The 8,452-nt window shown below is 45.2% G+C and overlaps 1 protein-coding gene across 5 annotated transcripts in view; it reads left to right on the top strand.

Annotated features, from left to right (window-relative positions):
- The first annotated feature begins 4,107 nt into the window (after positions 1-4,107).
- CEP250 (centrosomal protein 250) overlaps positions 4,108-8,452 on the top strand; it is a 45,559-nt gene continuing 41,214 nt past the window's right edge. For 4 of the 5 annotated variants that reach the window (XM_019655299.1, XM_019655298.1, XM_019655297.1 and 1 more), the window contains exon 1: positions 4,108-4,184. The gene's annotated coding sequence lies outside the window, so the exon portion shown is untranslated. The remainder of the gene's footprint in view (positions 4,185-8,452) is intronic. The other variant, XM_019655302.1, reaches the window with a different exon arrangement.

Raw genomic sequence — 8,452 nt, 5'->3', positions numbered from 1 at the left:
ATCTGTTTAATGATGAATAAATGGACTCATATGGACAGCAGCAAGTTGTTCACAATCTACTATAAGAGACTGTATCCTTTTGGTGCCTCGGGCTCTGCTTCAGGGTGTTAGCCTGTAGTAAGAAAGAGGGGAATGATTGGGGGGTTTTCCCTTAATTTTTCCCCTCTGTCATCCTTAGCCCGCTTCCGTCACTCAGGGTGTTGACATGGAAAGGGATATGGGGAAAGGGGTGGGAAAGTCTTCTTTGAACTAGTATTGTAGCTAGCTTTGTGCTTTCTGGGTCTGGAAGATGTTTATAGCTGTTCCTGTGCACCATCCTTTAAAGCATCATGGGGTGCTTTTAGAGGTTCTGCTGGGCTCCTTTCCCTTAGTAAAGACCTCTCTATTACCTATGGTCATTTTTCTTCTACTTCTGGGGTCTCTTTACCCCAGTAGAAGGCCCTACTGAACAGGACCCAGGGTGGGTCTAGGCAGGCTCTCTTTTTCTCACGTAGCCCACATCTGGCTTACAGAAAACGTTCCCTGACAAATTTTGGAAGAGCGGGCCAACTCCAACAAAGCAGCAACCTCCTGGGTCTGCCATCAAAGAAGTTGGCATGCTTGTCTCTTGTTGCTAGATTTCCCAGGCAGGAGGTATATCCAGTCATTATGCAATGGGGACATATTTGGCACCTCAAATGCTCATGGAAGTCTTCTCCCCCGATCACTTGGCTTGAGCAGTTAAAGGTAACACCCCCATGATCTTCCCCAAGAAGGGTGGGGACTCACTGTCAGAAATATCTCCACATACATTCTCTAGCCTTCACTCTCCTGACCCTATAGATAAGGGATCTAAGAACTTTAAAACAGATTTTAGACTGTTAGAAAAAAATACATATGATTTTTTAGCACCTCACTTTGAAATTTCACATATATAATTTTTAAAAGAAAGAAAATCAGTCAGTCCTGGCAGCTTCTTGGCATGGGGCAGAGGAAATATCTATAAATAATGAGCTGGGCTGGGGTACAGGATCCATATTACAGCCCCTAGAAGAGGGTTAGGATATAAAGTATGTTCCCAGAGATGGAATTTAGGACATAGAGGAAGGGGCCCGCTTCACCCAGAGGGTTGGTTTTCTTTCAACTAATCTGTTGTCTGTCCCTCCAATCCAGTCTCCTTTGAGGCCTTCTCCTCATTCTGGTTTATCCGACAGGTTTGAACATGGTCAGATGTTGCCACGCAGCTGTGCAGCCGTCTGTCCCCCCATGCTTAACCCTAAACTGACCCTTTTGAGGACAGTGCTCATATACCTTGTGTCTCCCTGTTTGGCTCCAAAGGATGGCCGGTTAGTCAATGACGGGTAAGATTCCTCGTGGGAGGAACAACCTAAGACAGGCACGGTCGGGTGGAGGCCATTAGGAGAAATCTCGGGGCTCACAGAGGTGGGCATGAGCCCTCACTTGCCCCCCAAAAAGACTGGAGGTTTTCTACCTCTGTGGCTACATTCCTTCCCTCAACCTGCTTGGGAAGTGACCTGATGGTGTGATAGTATCTGTCTTCAGCTCAATAATCTTATCTTTCTGGGGTCCTTTGCATATAGGGTGTGTGAAGGCAGAGCATCTGTCTTATCGCTGCAGGCTGACTCTTGGTAATAGCAGCTTGCAGGCATGGGTAATTTGGCTTGAGCAAGTTCATAGGAATGAGACTCACAGACTGTGGAGAGAACAATGCTACTTCCGGGTAGGTGGAGAAATAAAAGCGGTGTGTCAGCCCGATTTGGGACTCTTAGTCCACGAGGCTAGAGACCCTTGGCCCCACACTCATTTAACTCTTGACTGCTGTTTCTTTTATTTCTTAACCCTTTGCCGCCCCCTCTCGTTCTCCCACTGCTCATGTCATGCGGGACGCGACGGTCAGACTCTATTTGTGTCTGGATTAAGTCTTTTCCCATATGTCTCTTGGGTCCCAAGCAATTCAAATGATGTGTATGAACACCAGTTTCTTTGTCCCAAATGTACCTGGCACTTCGTAGGACGTTTGAAGGTTGATGTACTCTCAGAGCCTGCTTTGGCCCAGGCAAAATACCCAGTTGTACTACTTTGTTATGTTTTAATACAATTTCTAACTTGCTGCTAATACATCGTATTATCCAATACTAGTACACAGTAGATGTTCGATAAATGTTTGCTGGGTGAATGAATAAATGAATAAGGGAGTGAAAGAATGAATCCCCCTTTACAAAGATCAAAGATTTCTGTTTGGTTTTAATATCTTTCTTCTCCATTTACCCTTTATTTGTATGTCTTGGTAGTCTGAAACCTATGTTTACTCCTCATGGTCTTAAAATCTATTGTGTAGTTTGCTGATGGATTTTATGTCATTAACCTTTGTAACACCGAGGCTGACTTGATTCATTCACTCAATGGATGCTTATTTATTAGCACCTATCATGTGTCAGGCTCTGGGCTAAATGCTAGGAATAAGTTAAACACAGCCTCCCATCCTCATGAAGCTTAAATTTTAGAGGTGGGGAAAAGATAATAGGTAAATAAACAAACTAATAAAAAGTGGAAAGTACTATGAAAGAAACAGAATACTGTTGATAGAAAATGATAGCACATTGCTTTAGATATCATGATCAGGGAAGACCTAGTGAGGAAGTATCATTTAAGATGAGACCTGAAGGAGAGGAAGGTATCAGCTAAGCCAAGAGCTGGGGGGACAGTGGTCTAAGTAAAGAGCAAAGGCCCCGAGGCAGAAGAGAGGTTGGTGTGCGTAACATTCAGGTTTTTTCATTTTTCTCCATTCCATATAGAGCTGTACTGAACATTCTTACACAGTACCTGTTGTGTGAGTATTTCCCTGGGATGGATTCCCACACCACTGATTCTTTGCATCTGTTTCTCTGTGCAGTGTCTGGGATGTTTGTTTCCCTCCCTAAATAGTTTGCCTTTCAGAATCAGTGTCCTCCCTCCCTTTAACCCCCATTTACTTTATCTTTTTCTCAAAGTAACTATTAGTAACTTTTTGTGTGTTCTTACAGGAGAAAAGATACAATATAACTCTTATCAAAGTGCTTCCTTCCCGCTGTGAATTTCCTGTTTCACTCCTGCTATCCATTCATCCATCCATTTACTCACTTAGCTGTTACTGAGCACCTATTTTGTACCAAGCCTCATGCTAGGTGCTAGAGACGCATTCTTATGTAATGCTTCCCAAAATGTGTTCCTGCTACATCAGAATCACCTGGGGTATTTGCTAAAATGCAGATTCCTGGGCTCCATCCTGACTCTTTAGGGGTGGAATCTAAGTGTCTGAATTTTAAGAAGTTTTCCAGGTTTTTGTTTTTGTTTTGTTTTGTTTGGGGGGGGGGTGTTTTTTAAAACCCCAACTAAACTAAAAATTTAGGGCCACCGATATGGAAAGTAAATGGAATTTACAACTCTTAAGAAAGGGCACTGATAATTTATGTACAAAATGCTATGGGAATAACGCCTGGGAAATCAGGCTTAGCCAGAAAATTAGACAAACTGCAGTTCTCCAGACATTCAGGCAAAGAAAACACCCTGTGCAAAGACATGGGAGAAAACAGTGCTGTGTGTTCAAACGACCCTAACTATGCTGAGTGTTGTGTTGCCTGAGGCTGCTTGGAGTTTTTGATCTGAAGGTAAGAAAACCCTAGAAACTGTCGCCCTGTAGGTTTTATTGCGACCCAGAGGTCAGTTCCCTAATTCTCCACGCAGCTGTTAACTTCACTCGGCTTATGGGTGGAGCAGTGCGCAGGCGCACCTAGAACCAGGTGACCATACACATGCGCAGTGTGTAACCCCAGAGCCAAAAGTGGGATGATTGGGGGCAAGTTTTTTTCTGTTACCAAAACTTCCTTTGCTCGAACCCAGCAACCATGGCTGTCCTCATTCTGTCCAAGGAATCTTACTTCTCTTAATATAATTCTCCTTTCCTTCTGGGTCACGTCAGTAAATTGGTTGCCAGTACTCAACATGGCGGGGAGGCCTCTAAGCGGCGCCGTCCGCCTATAGGCGCACTACTCGGAGGGGCGGGCCCCCGAAAGGGCGGGAGTTTGGGGGGCGGGGTCTGGGCTCCAGTCGGGTAGTGGGACCCCGCCCCCCCGCCCGGCCTTAGCTGCGGCTTTAGCCGCTCCAGCGCGGAGGAACAGGCTAGGATTCTGCGGAACCCGAGCGTGGTGAGGAGGGGGTCTCAAGGGCAGGCGGGAGGTGCCCAGGTTAACGGTCCGAAGGCCAGAGCCCCGCCTGTATAGGGCGCCTTAAGGAATCCCGTTCGGGCAGCGGCCTCCGGTTCCCGGGGAGGAACTCCAGGCCCAGAGAGGGATTGGGACCTGTCCTAGGGCTCCCAGCCCCTTGCCTCCGCGTCCTGCTGCCGCCACCACTCTGGACTCCAGTCCGCGCAGAAAGGGATCTTCCCGATCCTCGCTTCCAACAGCCGACAAGCCCGGGGTTCTCAGGATAAGGCGCTGCGCTGTCCGGCCCATCTCACTCCGGGCTCCCAGAATTTTGCTGCTCCCTCTGCCCTTGGGGTTTTGCACGAGATCAGTCCGAAAGCCCAGCCCCACCCGCCGCCCCGCTCTGGAACTCATTCTTTGCGACCCAACTCAAATACCACTTTCTAGGAAACCTTTCCCAGCCTTTCTGCTGGTGTAGCTAATCTCGCTGCTCGGTTTTTGCACTCATTGTACCGAGTTACTATTTCCTGCCCCTCTTGTACACACATGCACTTGTTGGGCGTTATCCCTTGCCTTTTTCATCTCTATATCCCAGGGTCTAGCACATGATGATGATAATAGCTCATATTTACTGAATAGTCACAAAGTGTCAGATGCTACTAAATGTATTACATGAAAAGGCCCATTTAATCTCAGCAATTCCATAAGATGGGTTCTATATTTTCACATTTTATGCATGAAGAAACAGATACTCAGGTCAATTTGCCAACAGTCCTGCAAATAAGTAAATGGTGCTGGGAAATGAATTCTAGGCATTCCACAGAGCATGTGATAATTTCGCTAAATTGCCTTTGGGTTCAGTAGATGTCTGTTGATTTGGTCTTTACATTAGCCCCATGACTCATGGAGGCACGTAGCCCCAGGATTGTGATGCACATTTTACTGAGAAGTCTTAGAAAGGAGACTTAATGTTCCCCAACATATAAAGTGAGTTCATGACAAAACCCAGGCTGGAACATGCTGCTAGCCCTCTGCTCCTTCAGTCATACTCTACCTTTCTTTGCTCCTTTTCCATCAGAGATCTGCAGACCTAGACCTCATTATTTCATGTCCTTTAGGAAGTGCCCCTCCCAGAGCTTTGATTTCATATTTCATAATTTAGGAGGCAACTTAGTGTAATGGAGGACAGAGTTTGGTAGCAGGTTGGGATTTAATCTTTGCCACTGACCCGTTATATCCCTTTCAGTTTTCGAGCCTCGGTTTTCTTGTCAGTAAAATGAGGATAACTTTATTTCAAAGGGGTTTTTATGAAGGTCGCTGTGATTGTTGTGAGAGTAGAGTGCTGCATGAACTACATGATCTGTATTTTACATTTTACATGGTTATAGAACTGTCAGCATTTTGCAAGACCATTGGTGATTTGGATCATGTTACCTGAAGTCCTTATATTCATTCATTCAGTCAAATACTTAAGTATCTGCTATATAACAGGCACTGTTTTAGGGGCTGGGAATACAGCAGTCAATAAAACAATGTTTTTGCACTTGGGAAATTTACATTCTGATAGGTATATTACACATAATTGGATGGGGACAGATAAGTCATGGTAAATAGAAATACCAGTGTGTGTGAAGGATGGTGGTATTTTATATTGGGGGTTAGGGGACAACTTACTGAGAAGGTGACATTTGAACAGAGACCTGAAGGTGGTAAGGGAGTGAATCATGAAGATGAGACCCTGAGAAGAGTGTGTGGCTTGGTATGTTCCAAGGAGAGTGTGAGCAAAGGGGAGAGGAGTAAGACATGGAATTGGAGGCCAGGATCAAATAATTAGGACACTATAGGCCATTATAATGTTATTGGGAGGTTCTGAATGGCATCATCTGTCAGTTTTAAAAGGATCACTCTGACTATGTTGAGAAAAAACAAATTTGGAATCAAGGGTGGAAATATCGCTACCATCTAGGAAGCTTTTGCAGTAATCCAGATGCATTATTGCTGTTATCTATTGCTGTGCAAGGAGTTACCCCAAAATTTAGCAGCTTAAAAGAACAATCATTTATTATCTCATACAGTGTGGTTCAGAAATTCAGGAGCAGCATAGCTGGGTGTTTCTGGTTTAGGACCTCTCAGGAGATTGCAGTCAAGCTGATGGGTGATCTGCTCCCAAGATGATTCCTTACCACTGGGCCTCTTCACAGGGCTGCCTGACTGTCCTCAGGACACAGTAGAGAGAATAAAGTGGGGTTGGCGGCTGGGGGAGCTATAGTGCTTTTTATGACCTTGTCTTGGAAGTAATTTCTACCTTATTCAGCTTCATTAACTTTATTCTAGCTCATTCTTAAGAGGAGAGAATTAGGCTCCACCTCTTAAAGGAAGGAGCATCAAAGAATCTATGGTCATACCTTAAAGCTACCACACCAGGCAAGAGAGTGGCTTGACTTAGGATGGTGGTGGTGAATGGTCAAAAAGTGATAGGATCTGGTAGAGCCAACAGGATTTGCTGATGGATTGGTTATAGGGTGTGGGACAATGGAGTTAAGTATGACTTTAAGGTTTTTTGTTTTAAAGATTTTATTGGGGAATTGGGGGAGGGGGACAGCTTGGGGAATTGGGGCAGGGGAACAGACAAGTTGCTGTTCTTTTTGTTTTTCAGTCTAGTTGTGGAGGACGTCGCTTCACTGGCCCATGTTGGTATTATCATTGCGCTCTTCCTGGGTGAGAGATTGGTCGCCGGCCCTTGGACGGCCACTCAGGGTAGCTCACAGGTAGCTCACGAAAGCACACACCAGCTGCCGGCCACTCACGGTAGCTCATGGCAGCCCGCTGCAGCCCCACTGCAGCCAAAGCCATCGCTGGCAACTCACAGCAGCCCAGCTCCAGGCTGAGCTGTTGTTCACCATCTTAGCTGTAGAGGGCGCAGCGTCACTGGCCCTCATGTGGGATCCAAACCGGGGCCCTGCTGCTCGGAGCTGGTGTCCCAAGCCAACTCTCAACCAACGCACCACTCGGCCAGCCCAGGAGTTCATCTTTAGACAAGTTAACTTTGAGATGCCTGTTAGACATCTGTGGAGAAGTTAAAGAGATGTTTGGATTTAGTATAGGAGTGTGACGTTCTAGAGAGAAGTGTTGGCTGGAGATGTAACCCTGGAAGTCATGGGTGTATAGATGCTATTTTAAGCCATGAAACTGGGTAAGATTCACATAGGAAATGAAGGCAGATGGAGAAGAGGTCTGATGCCTGAGCCCTAGGGCCTCCAACCTTTCGATGTTGGGGAGATGAGGAGGAGTCCGCAAAGGAGACTGAAGGGAGAGGCCAGAGAAGTGGGAGAAGAACAGAGGCCCCACATACAGGATTTATATAAGGAGCCGCATGCTAATTTTTTTTTTTCTGGAATAAGAAACAAATTGTCTCTGCAGACAATATATATAGTTTCTTTGCTTAGGAAAATAAAACGTTTGTGCCCTGACGTGTTTTTCCTTTTTAGCTTTAAGTGACAAATTCTATTTAATAATACCAGTCCAGATTTTAGTCCATGATAAGCATTTACACCTCTACCCCAAGTTTAGGTGATGGTGCCTCTACTTTAAACTTTATTTAAATACTCCTGTTGGAGTATTTTGAATGAAGGGAGACAAAATACATAATTTATATCACTTTCCTGTCACTTGCCATCATAGGTGCAGAGGTTACTGCCCTTCCCAGCCTGGTTCTTAGCAAACCAGTAGGAAGCAGGAAGTCGGTCTTGTTCATTTCTGTATCACTGTGGCAGACTGCCTGACAACTGAGCTGGAATTCATGAATGTCTATGGAATAAATGAATGTATAAAAGAAGTGATTCTTTTCCCTTTTCCTACAGTGATGATAATATCTATTCAGTGGATTACAGTTTACAAAGCACAGTGACATCCATTATCTCATTTGAATGCGATCCAGTCTGTTACCATTTGCCAACTACTGACCTTTTTCTGAGGGACATGGAAACCTCCCTTCTTTTGGAGCTGTGCTAGTTTATTCTCTGGCTGAGCTGACAGTATGTTAATAAAAGAGTGCTGAACTGCGTCTTGAGGAGGCTCAGAACTAAATCTCCATTTCAGAAAGCTTCCTGATGTAATTTTTCTCTGTCCCCTACCTCTTTTTATTCTTGTTATAATGAATTTCCATTTTATGAGGATTTTTTTTTTTTTTAAGCTGAGCCATCCTGCTACCTGTTGGCAGCTCAGCGGCTGCTCAGCTCGGGCTGGGAATCGAACCGCTGTTGCTCAGAGCT

This window comes from Hipposideros armiger, unplaced genomic scaffold, assembly GCF_001890085.2.
Source record: "Hipposideros armiger isolate ML-2016 unplaced genomic scaffold, ASM189008v1 scaffold_238, whole genome shotgun sequence".
Taxonomy (NCBI): Eukaryota; Metazoa; Chordata; class Mammalia; order Chiroptera; family Hipposideridae; genus Hipposideros; species Hipposideros armiger.
Note: the sequence above shows the minus strand (reverse complement) of the source record. Positions and strands in the feature narration are given on the sequence as shown.